The sequence below is a fragment of the Moschus berezovskii genome, chromosome 26 (genome assembly GCF_049115385.1).
Source record: "Moschus berezovskii isolate FMDL1 chromosome 26, NW_MosBer_1.0, whole genome shotgun sequence".
Lineage (NCBI taxonomy): Eukaryota > Metazoa > Chordata > Mammalia > Artiodactyla > Moschidae > Moschus > Moschus berezovskii.
This window is the reverse complement of record NC_142485.1, coordinates 28,603,281-28,625,108: the sequence shown is the minus strand read 5'-3', so window position 1 is coordinate 28,625,108 and position 21,828 is coordinate 28,603,281. Positions and strand designations below refer to the sequence as shown.

The window sequence follows — 21,828 nt, the reverse complement described above, 5'->3', positions numbered from 1 at the left end:
CAATTTGATCTCTGGTGCCTCTGCCTTTTCTAAAACCTGCTTGAACATCTGGGAGTTCACGGTTTACATACTGCTGAAGCCTGGTTTGGAGAATTTTGAGCATGACTTTACTAGCGTGTGAGATGAGTGCAATTGTGCAGTAGTTTGAGCATTCTTTGGCATTCCCTTTCTTTGGGATTGGAATGAAGATTGACCTCTTCCAGTCCTGTGGCCACTGCTGAGTTTTCCAAATCTGCTGGCATATTGAGTCCAGCACTTTCACAGCATCATCTTTCAAGACTTGAAATAGCTCAACTGGAATTCCATCACCTCCACTAGCTTTGTCCGTAGTGATGCTTTCTAAGGCCCACTTGACTTCACATTCCAAGATGTCTGGCTCTAGGTCAGTGATCACGTTATCGTGACTATCTTGCTCGTGAAGATCTTTTTTGTACAGTTCTTCTGTGTATTCTGGCCACCTCTTCTTAATATCTTCTGCTTCTGTTAGGTCCATACCATTTCTGTCCTTTATCGAGCCCATCTTTGCATGAAATGTTCCCTTGGAATCTCTAATTTTCTTGAAGAGATCTCTTGTTTTTCCTATTCTGTTGTTTTCCTCTATTTCTTTGCATTGATCACTGAGGAAGGCTTTCTTATCTCTCCTTGCTATTCTTTGGAACTCTTCATTCAGATGCTTATATCTTTCCTTTTCTCCCTTGCTTTTCGCCTCTCTTCTTTTCACAGCTATTTGTAAGGCCTCCTCAGACAGCCATAATCACAGCCAAATACACACTACTATGTATAAAATAGATGACTAAAGAAAACCTACTGTATAGCATGGAGAACTCTTCTCATGGTTCGGTGGTGACCTAAATAGGAAAGAAATCCAAAAAAGAGAGGCTTTCCTGGCAGCTCAGATGATAAAAATCTGCCTGCAATGTGGGAGGCCTGGGTTTGATCCCTGGAGTGGGAAGATCCTCTGGAGAAGGGAATGGCTACCCACTCCAGTATTCTTGCCTAGAGAATTCTATGGACAGAGGAGTAAAGAATCAGACACAACTGAGCGATTAACACCAACACAGGGAACTCTACTCATTGCTCTGTGGGGACCTAAGTAGGAAAGAAATCCAAGAAAGTGGAGATAGGTATACGAATAGTTGATTTACTTTGTTGTGCAGCAGAAACTAACACAGCACTGTAAAGCAACTATAGTGAAAGTCGCTCAGCCCTGTCTGACTCCTTGAGACCCCACGGACTGTAGCCTGCCAGGCTCCTCTGTCCCTGGAATTATACAGGCCGGAATGCTGGAGTAAATACTCCAATTTAAAAAAAAATATCCTCTTTCTAGATGTATGATTATAATGTATTTAAAATATCAATACATATATAAAATATATATTATAAATGTTACATATTTATAAAAATAGATATATAATTTATAAAATTTTATATTTATTAGTATATTTGTATATCATATAATTATGATATCTAATATATATGTAATATATATCTATAAAGAGATTTACTATAAGGTATTAATGTGTTTAAAGTGGTATTATGTATAAAATTATATCTATATCTGTATCTATATTCTATTGGTTATGTTTCTTAGAGAACCCTGTCTTGTATAACCATGAACATCCTTATTTTCTAGTTGTGCTGGATGGAATGATGATCCTTCCACCAATATTCACATTTTAATCCTAGAAGCCTGTGAGTGACCTTATCAGGAAGGAGACTTTGCCAAAATGGTAAATTTAAGTGTCTCCATCTGGAGAGATTATCCTGGTAGTCCCTAAATGGAATCACAAGGTTCTATATAGGAGAGAGCGGGAGGGAGATTAGATTACAGGAGAAGATGATAGTATGAGGACAGAAGCCAGACTCTAGGCGCTGGTTTTGAGGATGGAGGAGGGCCCCCCTGCCAAGGAATGTAGCTGGCCTCTAGAAGAGGGGAAAGGCAAGGAAACGGATTTCTGCCTTGAGTCTCTGGAAGGAACCAGTCCTGCCTTCAGCCTGCCTTCAGTCCAGTGAGACTGATTTTGGACTTTTGACTTCCAGAACGGTAAGAGAATAAACTTGTTTTGTTTGAAGCTATTAAGTTTGTGGCAATTTGTTACAATAGTAATAGGAAAAATAATTGTAGGAAAATAGGAAATAATAGAATGATTCCTATTGCAATAGTAATCGAAAAAAGTGATAAAAACTATTCTGGACTTAGTTTTCTTCTCTCCTGATAAAATTCCTTTACTCTGTGTCTCAGGCATTTTACAAGGTGCATTTGCTTCTGGACATCCCCATCCCATAATTTTGAGACGTCATTCTTTACAGAAAGTCATGTTGATAGGGCCAGGTGTGAGTCCTGGGGCTTGATGAAAGTCTTACTCAAAGCTTCTGGAAATGTTCCAGGGAAAGGCAGCTAAGGATCTGTGGGTCTGGTTGGGCTCCAGGCAAGTTTGCCTGTACACACTTGACACAGTGTTCCTCTCGGTACACAGTGGTCAGTGGTCAGGCCTTAGGAGGGAATAAGACAGCCTGAATCTTGGCACTTGGTCCCCTGCTCACTCACAGATCTGTGTACACAAGCTGATGATGGATAAACCAAGAGAGCAAGCCATATTCTCTGTGAAATATCCCTACAAAGTGCAGTAAATTTCTAGAATCATTTGATCAAAAGAGAGACATCTAAAATGATGAAACCCAGAAATGGTCCAGGGAACAAATTTAGCATAATTTAAGAGTAAGTTCTGTGGTTCATTTTTAACAGACCAGAGGTAAAAAAAAAAAAAAAGTCTAACACCTAAAGTTTGGGAATCTGTGCTTTATTCCCCCTGTGCGGCATCCCTAGGCTTTTCTCAAGTCAGAACTGACAAGAGAATGCTGACCATGAGCCAGCTGCTCTTTCCTGGCAGGTGGGCTGGCCACAATGAGGCAGACATATCAGGGAGGAAATACCAACTCTCACTTCTTTTTTGCTGGCTTCAGACTTGTTAGCTGCTTGATCAGCTAAGAAATCTAAATTGCAAAGCACAGAGTCTATACTTCTGGATAATAATCTGTTTACCTCTGGGAGCCCTGTCCTTTGCTTGACTCATCTGCTTGCTCTGCCTTGCTCTTCTTTGAGTCACAATCTACTTGAGATGACATAGCCTCTTTAAACATTTTTTTTTAATTTATGTATTTATGATTTTTGGCTGTGCTGGGTCTTGGTTGCTGTGTGGGCTTTTCTCTAGTTGCAGTGAGTAGGGGCTACTCTCTAGTTGTGGAGCATAGGCTTCTCATTGTGGTGGCTTCTCTTGTTGTAGAGCACAGGCTTTAGGGTGTGCAGGCTTCAGTAGCTGTGGCCTCTTGAAGTGACTTTTCTGTGTTGCTCTGACTTGCAGAGATTTCAGGATACAGAATTTTTACCTATGACTCACAGCTCTCCGTTTTCCTTTGAACGCAGACTAGGAGCAAGCCTAAACGATTACAGTAGTCAATCATTACTCATTTTGAATCTCCTAAGAATTGTGGTCAGTCAGCTTATAAGTTGTAGGATGAGTTCTTTCGTGGACGTCTCCTTAGAAGGAGAGTGAAATAAACCTCAGAAAGGCAGTTCTGGGCATCTTCTATGGTTGAGATAAAGTATTTGAATCCTGCATAATTGATTTATTTTCCCAGATTATCAGCTGAATGGCTATAGACTTCTATTGGACTCTGCTATTGGTTTATCAGGTTTGATCAGAAATAGACACGGAGGGGACATAGTCTATGCTCCAGCTAGATTCTGATGACATGTGGAAGAAGAGTAGGTCACAGAAAGGATCTGAGGCTGCAGTGTCTACAGTGAGCACTGGGTTTCATCTGTGACAGGGCAGCTGGGGAGTGTGAGGTCCTGTAGCACACCTGGGAGAAGAGCTTTGAAGGAGAAGGTCAACACCTCTATTTGATCTGTACTACGTGAGACATCACCTGATACTGGCTTTTGACTCAATGCCCTGATTTTTGGGTCCTTCTGGATCTCTGTCTCCTATCACTGTCTCTTGCTCCTTGGTATTGGAGGGGACAGGCAGGTGAGAGAAAGCACAGGAAAAAGGGGAATGAGAATGTGAGGATAAGGCTGACCTCTGGGAAGATTTCCTGTTGCCAACTAATATGTAGATGACTCAGGCTGTGCACACAGTGGTGAGGGCAGCAACACAAGTGGATTCACCAGACATTCCCCTTCTCAGCTCCCCGAGACATTTGGAATTATTGCCAGTGGTTATCAATTGATATGTGCTGTGAACATCGCCATTGTTCATAGACCGAATAAATAATGTTTGCCATTTACTGGTGCTACGTTTCAAATATAACAGAATATCAATTTACTTTTAAATACTAGTAAGTTTACATGAACTATTACTTTTTTATTCTTCATTTGTTCCCCAGTTTACCATAGTAAAATAATAGTACCATTATGTGGACATCTGGAAAACAAACTTTTTTTTTTCTTCAAATTTTATAAAAATCAGTTCAGTTCAGTTGCTGAGTCGTGTCCGATTCTTTGCGACCCCATGGACTGCAGCATGCCAGGCCTCCCTGTCCATCACCAACTCCTGGAGTCCACCCAAACCCATGTCCATTGAGTTGGTGAAGCCATCCAACCATCTCATCCTCTGTCATCCCCTTCTCCTCCTGCCCTCAATCTTTCCCAGCATCAGGGTATTTTCAAATGAGTCAGCTCTTTGCTTCAGGTGGCCAAAGTACTGGAGTTTCAGCTTCAACATCAGTCCTTCCAATAAACATTCAGGACTTATTTCCTTTAGGATGGACTGGTTGGATCTCCTTGCAGTCCAAGGGACTCTCAAGAATCTTCTCCAACACACAGTTCAGAAGCATCAATTCTTCAGTGCTCAGCTTTCTTTATAGTCCAACTCTCACATCCATACATGACTACATGACTATTCCAAAGCCTTTGACTGTGTAGATCACAATAAACTGTGGAAAATTCTGAGAGAGATGGGAATACCAGACCACCTGACCTGCTTCTTGAGAAACCTGTATGCAGGTCAGGAAGCAACAGTTAGAACTGGACATGGAAAAACAGACTGGTTCCAAATAGGAAAAGGAGTACGTCAAGGCTGTATATTGTCACCCTGCTTATTTAACTTATATGCAGAGTACATCATGAGAAATGCTGGGCTGGATGAAGTGCAAGCTGGAATCAAGAATGCTGGGAGAAATATCAATAACCTCAGATATGCAGATGACACCACCCTTATGGCAGAAAGTGAAGAGGAACTAAAGAGCCTCTTGCTGAAAGTGAAAGAGGAGAGTGAAAAAGTTGGCTTAAAGCTCAACATTCAGAAAACAAAGATCATGGCATCCAGTCCCATCACTTCATGGGAAATAGATGGAGAAACAGTGGAAACAGTGGCAGACTTTATTTTTTTGGGCTCCAAAATCACTGCAGATGCTGATTGCAGCCATGAGTAGACAAATTCTGACACCTTCAAAGGACCAAGTGTTTTGTTGGATAAACAGAACCATAACTTCCCCCAATACAGTAGATATTCTATCCACACAATATCAACTTGTCATTGGAAATACTGGGGGAATGTGTAATTTCCTCAGTTTTGTCTTGCCACAGCAAAGATTTGAAATGATGGACCAGTGTTACAGTTCGGTTACAGCTCAGAGTTTTATTTGGCAAGCAAAGGTTAGTACACCCTCGAGGCATGAGGGCTGTTAACCCCAAAGGAGGGGCCTCAATCCGTCTTGGCTTCCTTGTTTTATTCATTTGTCTCCTCCCCGCTGAGCCTGCCCTATGCAAAGTGGGCTAGCCAAGAAGGGGGAGTGTTTTTTTCACCTGAAGTTCTCACTCCGGTCTGCAGGTTTTCTTTTGTTCTGTTTTTCTGGGCTTTCCCTTTCTTTGTCTTTTAGGTACCACCATTTTGGACTCTTTTTCCTATTCTAACTACCTAACATTCCCCCCTTAAGAGATGGGAGGCCCAATTCTTTGGGAGTAGGGTCGTTGAGGTCTCTCTGGCTACTTCCTGCTGAGCTGGGACAGCGAGGGGTATTGGGCCTCCCCTTCTTGCTTGTCTCAAGCCTCAGAGTCCTTATAGAGGTGTCCATCTAAGGGTGAGTGGTATTTTCTGTGGTCGGGTGTAGTTTTATATATCCTTGTTGAACTGGCACTGCATGTTGTAGCTTGTTGACCTGGGCAGAGACAAAACAGGTTAGACAATTGATGATCCATGGAGCAATCATAAGCAGCATCACTATGGTGATAGCAGGGACTAGTTATGGGCATTAGCCAACTCCAAATTCCCCCTCACCAGGAGAAGGATCCCCCAAAGAGAGATTGCAGCCACCCAGAGAACTCTCCAGCTCATTCTTTGGTTTCCTGTAGGATCTGAATATTTTTCTTTTTTCTATTCTAACTACCTAACAGATGTGTTTTGTTCTTTCATTAAAATGTGCATTTGAGGGTTCATCTATTAACTTTCAGATTCAGTGGTTTGTCATCAGGTAACTGTGTCATTTATAATCAAAATATAAACAAAATTTTTCTGTTTATAAAAAAAAAGCATAGACTGAAAAGGGGGAAATGCTTCACTATTCTGCCACTCAGGATATTTACTGTTAATCTCTGGGTGTGTATCCTTCTATAACTTTTAAAATATCCATGCTTATATATATTATTTTTTAAAAGAGATTTTTTTCCGGGTTCTATATATAGCTTTTTGTCTTTTTTTCTTTGATTTACCAATTTAGGATTAACATCTTTCTATGAGAAGACATCTTGTTAAAATTTGGAATTCCCTATTAATTCATTTGCAAAAGAATCTGTGATTGAGGTAAATCCAAGTTTCTAGAGAGCAGAAAGGAATTCTTGTTTTCCTTTGAAAGCATGCCTGGAAGGTATGACAAATTAAGATGATGGCACAGATTTTTTTCTAACATGTCTTTCTTCCAACTAAATAATTATGATTTCTTTCCTTATGCTGCATGTTCTTTTATGCTTTTATTCTCAGTCTGTGATTAAAACTTCTTTAATTAGGAACTAGAGAAATCACTCTAATTTAGGATTCATTTAAAATTTACTGGCCTGCACTTAATTCTAATCTTTCACTGCTTGTGTCCATTTACTAGGGTGATTTTAGCATTACATATCTTCCTCTCCTAAAAATAAGTTTTTTTCCAAAGCCTATTTAAAAGGCCCTCAGGATTGCATAGATATCAAACAGCACATTAGTATTTCACATTTTAGTTTAAATGAGATAGAAACTTGCAAACCAAATTTCCTCTAATAAAAACACAAGCTTGAAAATTACAGACTCTATAATATTTCCCTGGCTATAACCTCAGGAAGGGCAAAGTGCATCTTCATAGGATAAATGTTAGACTGTAAGAATAATAAAATGAGCTCAGAGGAGAATAACAGAATAATTAAAGGCTTAGACAATAATATCTGTAGAGCAAATAACAGAATTGTATTTATTGCCTTGGTAAAGCCCTAAAATGGCTGTTAGTGATTATAAACAGAGTTTACAATGGCAAATTGAATATTGACCACTGTTCACCAATGTGAAGGATGAAACAAGAATTAGAAGCCTTAAAGATCTAAGTCATATCCCTCTAAAAGATTTTTTTAGAACAAAAATGTCATTTATTAGAAAGATAGCAAAGTTGATGGAAAGCGTATTGGACTAGCAGTGAGGAGATCTGAGTTCTGTTTGGGCACTGCCTCTGACTCATCAGGCAATCCTTTATACATCCTATTCTCTCCCTGGATGAGCATTTACCATCTTTTAAATAAAAAGATGGATCTAAGATATTGATAATATTCCATCAGCCCTGACCTGCTCCAATCAGGGTGATATCATTCTTGTCCAGTGTGGCAGAGACCGTCAGTTACCTTTCACACCATCTGTCTTCCCCTTCCACCTCAGAAACAAATCCTAATCATTTTAGCTGGCATAATTTTTCCTAGAATAAAAAGCTATATATCTTTGTTTCCCTGTAGTGCAGTGTGGCTATGTAACTAAGGACTGTAATAGTAAGTGAAGGGGAAGCAGATGAGTTGCATGGGACCATGGGAAGGTAGATTTAAGGGAGTTGACCTGGCTTGAAGGGGTCTCCTTTTTTGGTCTTCTCCTTTAGACACAAGACTCAGATGAGCTTCAGAAAATCACCTTAGACCATTAGGTAATCTTGAGAATGGAAGCAATTGTCTAGCTAATGGAATAAAGATAACATCCTGGGTCTCTTAATGACAACACAGAGTCACCATACATATCCTGGTCTCTGTTCTGTGCTTTTTTACATGTGACAGATGTTTTATCTGTCTTTGTTAGGCACTGCTAATTGTTTTCCTCTTAAAGCAGCTATATTAAATTCTAACTGATGCAGTCAATAAAATGTGATTATTGTTGATTTAAAATAACTACAGCTAGCAATTATTTTGCATTTCAGTTCAGTTCAGTCGCTCAGTTGTGTCCGACTCTCTGCGACCCCATGAACCACAGCACGCCAGGCCTCCCTGTCTATTACCAACTCCCGAAGTTCACTCAAACTCATGTCCATCGAGTTGGTGATGCCATCCAGCCATCTCATTCTCTGTCGTCCCCTTCTCCTCCCGCCCCCAATCCCTCCCAGCATCAGAGTCTTTTCCAGTGAGTCAACTCGTCACATGAGGTGGCCAAACTATTGGAGTTTCAGCCTCAGCATCAGTCCTTCCAAGGAACACCCAGGATTGATCTCCTTTAGAATGGACTGGTTGGATCTCCTTGCAGTCCAAGGGACTCTCAAGAGTCTTCTCCAGCACCACAGTTCAAAAGCATCAATTCTTCGGCAATCAGCTTTCTTCACAGTCCAACTCTCACATCTATACACAACCACGGGAAAAACCATAGCTTTGACTAGACGGACTAAAGTAATGTCTCTGCTTTTTAATATGCTATCTAGGCTGGTCATAACTTTCCTTCCAAGGAGTAAGCGTCTTTTAATTTCATGGCTGCAATCAGCATCCGCAGTGATTTTGGAACCCCAAAAAATAAAGTCTGACACTGTTTCCACTGTTTCCCCATCTATTTCCCATGAAGTGATGGGACCAGATGCCATGATCTTCGTTTTCTGAATGTTGAGCTTCAAGCCAACCTTTTCACTCTCCTCTTTCACTTTCATCAAAAGGCCTTTGAGTTCCTCTTCACTTTCTGCCATAAAGGTGGTGTCAAATGCATATCTGAGGTTATTGATATTTCTCCCAGCAATCTTGATTCCAGCTTGTGCTTCTTCCAGCCCAGCATTCCTCATGATGTACTCTGCATATAAGTTAAATAAGCAAGATGACAATATACAACCTTGACGTACTCCTTTTCCTATTTGGAACCAGTCTGTTGTTCCATGTACAGTTCTAACTGTTGCTTCTTGACCTGCATACAGGTTTCTCAAGAGGCAAGTCAGGTGGTCTGGTATTCCCATCTCTTTCAGAATTTTCCACATTTTGCATTTAGTAGATGCCAAACATTGTGCTAAAGGTTTTATGGACATTGCCTGATTTGATTTGTCCAATACAAATACTTATGAGTTGGGTATTATTATCTATAATTTATAACTAAGTAAATGGAAACTTAGAAAGATTAAATAGTAGCTACAGGATCATTATGGAGCTAAAAAATGACCCAGCCTGGATTGTAAACCTGTTTGGGATGATTCCAAAGCTTGTTCTCTCAATCATTGTCATTGGTTTCATGCAGTCATTCTTCTCTGTGAGTAAAAGATGTACAAGGAGCACCATGTTAGCTGATATTTTGAGAGAGCTTTATAGAATTATCTATATGTGGACGACATCCAATCTATTTCCTGAACAAAAGTAGGAAACAAAGATCCATTATGCTTGTAGTAATACAGATAATAACTATCCCCAAACCTTACTTAGACAAACATTTTACCTTTATAAGAGATTTCTATAAATAGAAATAACATTCCTCGATATCAAAGACTATATTGGGGATTAAATACAATGAAATACAGTTCATAGTGGAACACCAGGTACACAATAGGTGCTCAATAAATGACACCTGCCACCATTATTATTTATGGAGTCCACAGCAATGCTGTGAAAATCTAAGGGAATCAGAAATATTAGGTGCAGATGTAACCTCGGCAACTTGGTAATTACATGAACACAGTTTAGTCGTTTAACCTTGAGGCATTTAATTTTCTAAGGAATGGGTAACTTATTTTACAGAAGTGTAATTAGAGGTAATGCTTTTCAAGTGCCCATTCCAATGCTTGACATGTCCTAGAATCACAGCAAATGGAAGTATTCATATTAGCATTATTATGATTCTCAAAGGATGCTAATAAACTCATTTGCCAACAGTAATTTTCTCATACGTTTATCAGCTCACATGGAAGAGTGCTTGCTCTGGGGTGTGGCTGAGCGACAGCCGCGTGTGTCTGTAGTTCAGAGGCTGCTGTGGGGAGGCTTCTGTCAGAGCAGACAGTTGAACTGCGTGCCGAGGCAGACAGTGCAGCGGGCCATTCCGCCGTCCCTGCCAGACTGCTGTGGAATTCAAGTTTGTCTCCCCCGATTATTGTTTCTGTGCATGCCTTGATCTCTTTTCTGCCTTTGCCCGGTAGCCAAGGTCATCCCAATCTCAGTAGGCCAAAAGGAGACCCGTGCTTGCTGGAAACACAGGGCATAGTATCATGGGAGGAATGCACCCCCGGCTAGATGAGACTTTACAGAGTGGGTGTTCCCCGTGAGAACATTTTTGTGTATTTCTATTTAGCATTCTTTTTTTTTTTTTTTGAACAGAGGAAAATTTATGCATTTATCTATTTATCATTCTTTTGGCAAATGTTCATTCTTTTGAAAAGTTTGTGTCATAAGAATCAAATAATAGAGGAGTATAGAATGCAAGCAAAGGTTTTCTTATAAAAATATTACTTATTTAATTCTTTCCAACATTAACAGTGCATTTAGAACTCTATCGGAAGGTTGTCCCCAGCTATTTAGAGTGCATGCCTCTCCAAGCCTCACGCAAAGTCCTAACCTAGGAGAAATATTTCTCCATCCCTCCTGATTCCTTTCCCCTCCCTGTCAAATTTTATCTGAGATTAAAATATTTACATACCTTTTTTTTTTTCATTTTAAAATTTCGAAATTTGACCACATCCTGCATGGAAAAAAATGTGACTTGAAACTCTCGCTTCTAGGCTGCTCGTGATGAAGAATCCACTGGAAGCTCTGGAGGACAGGTGTTCGTTGTCTAATGTTACACAGCTCTCCTCTCAACTTACCGCCCCAGGAAAGGAATTTTCGCCAGAGCGGGAGGGAGCTGAGGAAGTCTGGGCGATCCACAGCAAACCATCTGAAATCATTTTCGCAGGCAGCGGAATAAACAGCTAGCCAGACGTTACGTTGCTTTTCAGAGAGGTGAGTCCTTTCCTGTTTCCTAACTGCCATCTAGAAAACTCTAAACAAAAATTAAGCCGTTGATGCATGCATGAAACCTTAAAGCAAGAAATAGTTCTTTTTTAAAAGGAAGCAGTTTTTGCAGGGGTCGGGGGGAGTGGAGTGGGTGTAGGTCTGGGTGAGTCATTAAATTGTGGTTTTGAAATCAAGGTCAGTTTTCTTTGATGATAAAGTATGTGTAAATCAGAAAGGTTGAGATTACTGCAAAAGAAAAAAAAATGTGTAAAGGATTGAGTGGTTTAATTGTGCTTATGTTCTTTTTTATAACTGCATTCTTTGAAGGCAAATGTCAAGTTCTGTTTAGATTTTGTAGAGAAAACTTTCAGAAAACCTAGCTTACTTGAAGTATTTCTCTCTCTCTGCTTTTTCTGTTACCATTACACCTGCCACCCCTGCAAGGATGACATTAAAAACAGCAATGGTGTTAGCTTAAGGGCTGCTAGACTACAGGGCCCTAGGAGTGCAAACCATGCTTCCGACATTCAGTTCAACACCTGCCATTATTTCCAAGGGTGTTATTGTCATGTCTCTCTGATTACTTCTTCCTTTGGGCTCTCATAGCAATTTGTGTGTAACACTATTGTATGTAACACTATCAAATCACTATTTAACTAGCTGTTTATGTGTCTTCCGTACACAGGATTTTTTTAATATCAGATAGCACTATTTCAGCAAATTTTTTTGTTTCCAGGGACTGGACTAATGCTTGGTACATGCATGTATACTAAGTCATGTCAGTCATGTCTGACTCTTTGCGACTCTATGGACTGAAGCCCAGCAGGCTCCTCTGTCCATGGGATTCTCCAGGCAAGAATGCTGGAGTGGGTTCCCATGCCCTCTAGTATCTTCCTGACCAAGGGATGGAACCCTTACATCTCCTGCTTTGGTAGATGGGTTCTTTACCTCTAGCGCCACCTGGGAAACCCAACTTGGTACATAGTAGGTGAGTATTACATTTTTTATTGATTGAATGAAAGCTCTGTAGGCCACGCTTTTCACTTGTAGACAGAGAACCTTAGGGTGTAATTGGATTTAACATTTGATCTTTGGAAAACACTTAGTGAAAGTGTTCCAACAACACTTTTTAATAGAATAAATTTAGTGTGACACGTAAGAATGTATTTAACCCCAAAATTAGCTTCCTAATCCATGATGAGCTATCACAGCAGGTTGTGTCTGCATGTGCTGTATTGGCTCACTCTGGGTGTGACATCAAACCATTTCCCTCCATTTCTTCCCTTCTCAGATGTTCTATGGAGCCCCTGTCAGAAGTTCAGGGCCAGAAGGAGGGCTGGGCACAGTGTTCCACTTCCACAGAGCATCTCTATTTCGAGTAGAGACTGTAACCTTCATCAGGTCCACCAACCTATACCATTAAATCCTTGCTGGTGATTTTCTCTGTTTGCACTTCTGGCCCTTTAATAAATACAGCACTTCATGTGCAGCTCTGCTTCTTGGAGCTAGTGAGTCCGGGTGAGTTAGGGTTGCTCCTGCCACTGCTGGTAGGCTGACCTCCCAGAGGGAGTCTACTGCTTGCTGAATTAGCCATGTCTGCTGAGTCAAGCTGGTGTCAGCCGATGCACTGAAGGCATGTTTATATGGCAGTTGAGTGCTGCTTACCCATGAAGCTTCCCTAATAGCTCAGTTGGTAAAGAATCTGCCTGCAATGCAGGAGGCCCCGGTTCAATTCCTGGGTTGGGAAGATCTGCTGCAGAGGGGATAGGCTACCCTCTCCAGTATTCTTGGGCTTCCCTGGTGGCTCAGACAGTAAAGAATCTGCCTGCAATGTGGGAGACCTGGGTTTGATCCCTGGGTTGAGAAGATCCCCTGGAGAAGGAAATGGCGACCCACTCCAGTATTCTGGCCTGGAAAATCCCATGGACTGAGGAGTCTGATGAGCTACAGTCCATGGGGTCGCAAAGAGTCGGACATGACTGAGTGACTTCAATTTACTTCACTACCCTCGAACAGAAGCATTTATTCTACCAACTTCTGGGAGTGTTGGCACCTGGAGGGTTTGCAAGCCGTTGTTAGAACTGCATCACAGTTGAACTCTTTCATCCACTCAATCCTACTTCCTTCAATTCTCCCCAGGATATTGGTCCCATAAACTCCCTGAGTGCAAATCTCCATCTCAGATAGGTTTCCCAGAGAACCTCACCTAAGACAGGTAGGAATTCAAATCTACATACCTATTGAGACTTCACGGTGGATGTAGGGAATAAACGTGGGAGAAAGGGAATGAAGTCAGTACCTTATAGACACATGACAACTAGTTCTGCAGGCTCATGTTCATCTGGGTCCCTGAATTCTCCCACGCTCCAGTGGGAAAACTCTGACATCAGCTATGATCAAAGTCCTAGCCTTTCATGGGCTGAGAGCCTGTAATCATTACCACAGGGAGTGTCCTGAGCTGAGAGTCATCAGGCATTCATAAAAATCCATCTTTGGAAATCACAATAGGGAAATAAAAGAGCAAAATTCTTAACATCAAGTTAACTTGAGCTCAAATCTTCACTCTTGTAATCATGAGGTCAATACTTCCAGGTTATTTATTTCACCATTCTAAGTTTCAGTGTATCTGTTAGATGGTGGTGTTGATGATCGTAATAATAATGGGCTTCCCAGGTGGTGCTAATGGTAAAGAATCTGTCTGTGAATGCAGGAGATGTTAAGAGATGTGAGTTTGATCCCTGGTACAGGAAGATTCCCTGGAGGAGGAAATGGCACTCCACTCCAGTATGCTTGCCTGAAGAATCCCATGGACAGAGGAGTCTGGCAGGCTACAGTCCATGGGGTGGCAAAGAGTTGGATACAACTGAGCATACTACTACTAAAGACCATTTGAAATAATTCTTGTGATGTTTAAAACAGAAAGCTCATGCAAAGTATACAATTCCTGACATATTGAAAGCACATGGGATTTTTAATTAAGAGATTCTAATTCTAGGCTTGAATGTACTATTTCAGTCCAGTCGCTCAGTCATGTCGACTGTACTGTTTATTCTCTGCCTGAATGTACTATTTGTTCTCTGTTTAAAGACTTTGTGTGAGGACTTCCCTGGTGGTCCAATGGCTGAGACTCTGTGCTCCCAATGCAGGGAGCCTGGTTCGATCCCTGGTCAAGGAACTAGATCCAACATGCTTCACCTGAGATCCTGCGTGCCACAACTTAGACCTGACACAGCCAAATTAATTAATTAACTAAATATTTTTAAAAAGACTTTGTAGGATGGGCTTAATAATTATCATCTCAAGATAAAGTTTCGCAACTTTTGTGGTAGAAACCTCTTCTTTACAACAGACCCAGAATCTTCCGCAGCAGTTTCTCTCCCCTTCTGTTATGGCTATCCATGTTTTATATGAATGTTCTAGCTTGTTGCATATTTTCCTTAACCTAGAGTTATGAAAATTTATTCAAATCCTCAGTGAGTTAACCAAACTTCAAAGAGAATATTTTCATCTCTGTTCAATAGGTTCTCTGTAAAGTAGGGGTGAGGGGGGAAGCCTTATGATGAAACCCATGAAAACTAATGTTTATCTCAGGCTTTCCTCAACTTTGAATGTTGTGCTACTTCTAAGGCAATCAAAGGTTTCCAAGAAAGTTTATACCCACACTGTTTTAGAACTCTGAAATTTCCAGTTCTTTAGATTGGCCTGAGTATATAGTTTTTGTGCCCACACAAAGGGCATATGGTTGGATGGCATCACCGACTCCATGGGCATGAGTCTGAGCAAGCTCTGGGAGTTGGTGATGGACAGCGAGGCCTGGCGTGCTGCAGTCCATGGGGTCTCAAAGAATTGGACATGACTGAGCCACTGAACTGAACTGAAAGGGCATATGAGCACCCAGATCCTTGATGGCACATGCTTCTCATTTCAGGCGAACCTCCACCCGTCCTGGGCAGATCCATGGCCCCTGGCATTCCAAGTCAGCAGATGGTACCTGCTTTCTCTTTGCTCTTGGGCAGTAGTGGTGTGGTCACTACCTCCTCATTGGGGCCACCTTTTCCTGTCAGGACCCCATCCTCCAGTTTCCTCATTCCCTCTTAGAGGTGGGTTCATCTGGGTTTCTTCCTGATTTAAGTGTTACTAAGCAGAAGCCATCAGCTTGGTCTCAAAGCTCTGGCAGGCCCTTGCCAACCAGCTCAGGTCCACAGACCCGCTGATGTCTGCCATTCCCAGCATAATCCTCCTCCTCTTAAAAACACCATATACATGACTTACCAGGAAGTAAAATGACAAATATGTATGGGAATATCTTTTGAGTGTGATGGCAAATATGAGCGAGATAAGGGTTAAATATTTACCCTAGACAGAACTCGACTTTGGAGTTTTCATACTCTTATGTATAATGGGCGGGCAGAGGTGAGGGAAAGGAAGTGAGGGAGTGGTGATGAAGAGAGCAAAGCAGGAAACTTCTGCAGGTCTGCCTCCTGCAGGTGCTTGTGACCCAGAGCTGGGCAGCAAACTAGATCTTCTTTCAGACAGGCTGCAACCTGGTTGGTTCTCTGCTCTTGCCCTTTCATTAGGTATGCACGGAATAAGCTTTTTCTCTGGTGCCCTGGGCATTTAGAAAGCTGGTTCACCCTCCACACCACCCCTCTGCCCTTCTCCCATTTATTTGTCTTTTTTAAGCACGAACTGAAATGTAGAGAGATATTCCTTTTTTTGGAAGTGAGTTCTTTTCACAAGGTCAGTTTTTGCCCATTACCCACCAAGAGGAGGACAATTTGAGTAAATGATCACCCTTAATTAGAAAAAGAATGACGCTCATAATGACAACGGGCAATTTGAATAATTAAAATTATTTTAGCAAAACATTGATTTCTTTTAAATTAAAATGTGCCCAGAAGCTTATTTATATTTTATATATATTCAGATGACTTTTTGGTTATTCAGTTTTTCTCATTTTAAACCACTTGTGAACTGACTTTTCCATTTATGCTGGAGGATGTTTGATATCTCAGAATAATAATTGAGAATGACCCATAAATACTTTAAATTTATGAACCTATCTCTTACTAGCTAAACCACAATTTCTTCAGTGTAATAGCTGGGGAAAAACATAGTAGAATTCTAGAGAAAACAGTTCTTGGCTTATGTTCTTATGTTCAGCAGCCTTATTATTGTTGAGAGTCCCCAAAATTAAAATGCAAAACTAGCCTTCTTGGCTCGGCTCGCTTACTTAACCTTAACAAAATAGAAGGGTCTGTTTCATTAATCAGAAGAACACCAGACATAGTGCATGAATTTTATCTTCCACTTTGTCCTCTGTATTTCAGAATGATGATAATAATAATAAAAGTCCTTGCATTTGGCAGCCAGACAATCATATTCTTTTTGTTTCTATCATGTTCCTATGTAAAATGAATTTCTCAGACAGACTAAATGCCTTAAGGGGCAAAAATTCCTATGATCCTCTCCCCAGGAAATCTTTAAAAATAGAATAAACTTTCATTTGTCTGGGTGTGGTTTTTTAAGCACAGTGTGTCTTTGGCAGAAGGATAGTTGAACTGACCTATGGATGTTGTCTGAAGCTGCACGATCACTTAGGTGGAGAATTTTCCCTTAATCCTTGCCAGGTTTAATTTATCACAACAACGCATGTGCTTATAAATGCTGTAAAACAAAAATGGGGTGCAATCTTCTTTTCCATTGTAAAGTAATGAAACAGCTTATTTCTCAAATTTGGGAAAGTAAGATTACATCAGGGAAAAGTATGATTTTTTTTTTCCCTCTTCAAACCTCTCCTGAAAGATAGTGAAATATGATAAATAGTATGCTACTAAAGACAATGTGTTTTCAAACAACTGGACCAAATCAGCAAATTGGAACCATATGCTCCATCAAGACCACCTTCATGTTCCCCGCTGGAATCTGACGCTGGGTGTCTGGACAGACAGAGGGGCCTGACCATGCTCAGGTGTGCTGATGGGCGCTGACAGGGTGGGTACTGAGTGACGGCCAGAGAAAGCGATTTCACAGATACGGTTACAACCTGTTATGCTTACATCATCTGTCCTCCTGCTGGCCTCCTAGACACGTTGCGGGCAGCCACGAGTTCCCTGCTGTCCAATCTCCCCTGCTGGGAGTGATTATGCTATGAAAGTTTTCACTTTAGCATAACTCCAAAAGAAAAGAATAATATTATCATTTCAGTATGTTGATCATTAAATCACATATACACGCATACACAGAGGATGACAGTTGGTCAATTTTTAAAAACTATATTTTGTCTACGGGCAAATTCCAAATCACATTTATTCTCATATTTACCAGTTCCCTTTTTCCCTCTCTTTCAAGAGTAAGTCCAAAGTTAGTCTGTTTTTATTTTTTAACAGCCAAGCTTTTTTAAGGTATTAGTTACATTATGTGAAAATGCAGGCATGCGTGCAAATTGATTTTTTTTTAGTGGATTTATAGAACAGTGTAATTATCACTACATCCCAGTTTAAAAATGTTTCCATCACTCCAGTAAGTTCCCTGTGCCCATTTGCTGTCAATCTCATCTCCCACCTCTAGCCCAAGGCAAGCACTGATTCCTTTCTACCCCATTACTTTCTACCCCATAAATTCACTCTTTTTTTAAAACTTATTTTTTATTGAAGGATAATTGTTTTACAGAATTTTGTTGTTTTCTGTCAAACCTCAACATGAATCAGCCATACGTATACACATGTCCCCTCCCTTTTGAACCTCCCTCCCATCTCCTTCCCCATCCCAGCCCTCTAGGTTGACACAGAGCCCCTGTTTGAGTTTCATGAGCCACACAGCAAATTCCCGTGGGCTACTTTATATATGGTAATGTCAGTTTCCACGTTACTCTTTCCTCTCTTCCCCTCTCCCTGTGTCCATAAGTCTGTTCTCTGTGTCTCCACTGCTGCCCTGTAAATAAACTCTTCAGTACCATTTTTCTGGTTTCTGCATATATGCGTTAGAATACGATATTTATCTTTCTCTTTCTGACAGACTTCACTCTGTATAGTAGGTCTAGGCTCATCCACCTCATTAGAACTTACTCAAATGTGTTCCTTTTTATGGCTGAGTAATATTCCATTGTGTATATGTTGGACATATACACACGGACAACTTCTTTGTCCATTCATCTGTCAATGGACATCTAGGTTGCTTCCATGTTCTAGTTACTATAAATAGTGCTTCAGTGAACAATGGGATACATATGTCTTTTTCAGTTTGGTTTCTTCAGGGTATATGCCTAGGAGTGGGATTGCTGGGTCATATGGTGGTTTTATTCCTAATTTTTTAAGAAATCTCCATACCGTCTTCCATAGTGGCTGTATCAATTTGTATTCCCACCAACAGGGCAAGAGCATTCTCTTTTCTCCACACCCTCTCCAACATTTATTGTTTGTAGACTTTTTGATGATGGCCATTCTGACCGGGAGGCCTGGCATGCTGCAGTCCATGGGGTCGCAAAGAGTCAGACACGACTGAGCAACTGAACTGATTCTGAATGATGTGAGGTGATATCTCATTGTAGTTTTGATTTGCATTTCTCTAATAATGAGCGATGTTGAGCATCTTTTCATGTGTTTGTTAGCCATCTGTATGTCTTCTTTGGAGAAATGTCTTAGGTCTTTTCCCTACTGTTTGTTTGTTTTTCTGGTATTGAGTTGAGTTTTGCTGGTATTTGGTTGGTTGTTTTTCTGGTATTGAGTTGTGTGAGCTGCTTGTATATTTTGGAAATTAACCCTTTGTCAGTTGTTTCATTTGCTATTATTTTCTCCCATTCTTAGGGTTGTCTTTTCACCTTGCTTATAGTATCCTTTGGGCTTCCCTGGTGGCTCAGAGGTTAAAGCGTCTGCCTCCAATGCGGGAGACCCAGGTTCGATCCCTGGGTCGGGAAGATCCCCTGGAGAAGGAAATGGTAACCCACTCCAGTATTCTTGCCTGGAGAATCCCACGGACGGAGAAGCCTGGTAGGCTACAGTCCACGGGGTCGCAAAGAGTCGGACACGACTGAGCAACGGAATGGAACGATAGTATCCTTTGCTGTGCAAAAGCTTTTAAGTTTAATCAGGCTCCACTTGTTTACTTTCATTTTTCTGTTACTCTAGGAGGTGGATCATAGAGAATCTTGCTTTGATTTATGTCATCGAGTGTTCTGCGTATGTTTTCCTTTAAGAGTTTTATAGTTTGTTTAGGTCTTTAATCCATTTTGAGTTTATCTTTGTGTATGGTGTTAGGAAGTGTTCTAATTTCATTCTTTTACAAGTAGCTGTCCAGTTTTCCCAGCACCATTTATTGAAGAGGCTGTCCTCGCCCCATTGTATATTCTTGCCTCCTTTGTCAAAAATAAAGTACCCATAGGTGCATGGGTTTATTTCTGGACTTTCTATCTTGTCGCATTGGTCTATATTTCAGTTTTTGTGCCAGTACTATGCTGTCTCAATGACGGTAGCTTTGTAGTATAATCTGAAGTCAGGAAGGTTGATTCTTCCAGCTGCATTCATTTTTCTCAAGACTGCTTTGGCTCTTCGGGGTCTTTTGTGTTTCCATATGAATTGTGAAATTTTTTATTCTAGTTCTGTGAAAAATGTCACTGGCAATTTGATAGGGATCACAATGAATCTGTAGATTGTGTTTGGTAGTATAGTCATTTTCACAATATTGATTCTTCCTACCCAGGAACATGGAATACCTCTCCATCTGTTTATGTCATCTTTGAGTTTTTCATTAGTGTCTTATAATTTTCTGTGTACAGTTCTTTTGTCTCCTTAGATAAGTTTATTCCTAGATATTTAATTCTTTTTGTTGCAATGGTGATGGGGATTGATTTCTCTTTCTGATTTTTCATTGTTTGCATATAGAAATGCAAGTGATTTCTGTGTATTGATTTTGTATCCTGTAACTTTTCTAAATCCACTGATTAGCTCTAATAATTTTCTGATACATCTTTAAGGTTTTCTTTGTACAGTATCATGTCATCTGCAAACAGAGAGAACTTTTCTTCTTCTTCTCCAATCTGGATTCCTTTTATTTCTTTTTCTCTTCTGATTGCTGTAGCTAGGACTTCCAGAACTATGTTGATAGTGGTGAAAGTGGACACCTTTGTCTTGTTCCTGATCTTAGGGGGAACGCTTTCAGTTTTTCACCATTGAGAATAATGTTTGCAATAGGCTTATCATACATGGCCTTTACTATGTTGAGGGAGGTTCCTTCTTTGCCCATTTTTTGAAGAGTTTCAATCATAAATGAGTGCTGAGTTTTGTCAAAGGCTTTTTCTGCATCTATTGAGATGATCATATGGTTTTTATCTTTCCATTTGTTAATATGGTGTATCACATTGACTGATTTGCATATATTGAAGAATCCTTGCATCCCTGGAATAAACCCAACTTGATCATAGTGTGTGAGCTTTTTGATGTGTTACTGAATTCTGTTTTCTAAAATTTTGATGATTTTTACATCTATGTTTGTCAGTGGTATTGGCCTGCAGTTTTCTTTTTCTGTGTTGTCTTTATCTGGTTTTGGTATCAGGGTGATGGCCTCATAGAATTAGTTTGGAAGTGTTCCTTCCTCTGCAATTTTTTGAAAGAGTTTTAGAAGGATAGGCATTCAGTTCAGTTCAGTCGCTCAGTCGTGTCCGACTCTTTGCGACCCCATGAATCGCAGCACACCAGGCCTCCCTGTCCATCACCAACTCCCGGAGTTCACTCAAACTCATGTCCATCAAGTCGGTGATGCCATCCAGCCAACTCATTCTCTGTCATCCCCTTCTCCTCCCGCCCCCAATCCCTTCCAACATCAGGGTCTTTTCAAATGAGTCAGCTCTTTGCATGAGGTGGTCAAAGTATCGGAGTTTCAGCTTTAGCATCAGTCCTTCCAATGAACACCCAGGATTGATCTCCTTTAGAGTGGACTGGTTGGATCTCCTTGCAGTCCAAGGGACTCTCAAGAGTCTTCTCCAGCATCACAGTTCAAAAGCATCAATTCTTCAGTGATCAGCTTTCTTCACAGTCCAACTTTCACATCCATACATGACCACGGGAAAAACCATAGCCTTGACTAGATGGACCTTGGTTGGCAAAGTAATGTCTCTGCTTTTTAATATGCTATCTAGGTTGGTTATAACTTTCCTCCCAAGGAGTAAGCATCTTTTAATTTCATGGCTGCAAGCAGCATCTGCAGTGATTTTGGAGCCCCCAAAAATAAAGTCTGACATTGTTTCCACTGTTTTCCCGTCTATTTCCCATGAAGTGATGGGACCAGATGCCATGATCTTTGTTTTCTGAATGTTGAGCTTCAAGCCAAACTTTTCACTCTCCTCTTTCACTTTCATCAAGAGGCTCTTCAGTTCCTCTTCACTTTCTGCCATATGGGTGGTGTCATCTGCATATGTGAGATTATTGATATTTCTCCTGGCAGTCTTG

General features: G+C 40.7%; 1 long non-coding RNA gene across 1 annotated transcript in view; it reads left to right on the top strand.

Annotated features, from left to right (window-relative positions):
• Positions 1 to 11,112: 11,112 nt before the first annotated feature.
• LOC129549329 (uncharacterized) overlaps positions 11,113 to 21,828 on the top strand; it is an 80,580-nt gene continuing 69,864 nt past the window's right edge. Inside the window, exon 1 of the long non-coding RNA XR_008684541.2 lies at positions 11,113 to 11,392. This is a non-coding gene — a long non-coding RNA (uncharacterized LOC129549329). The remainder of the gene's footprint in view (positions 11,393 to 21,828) is intronic.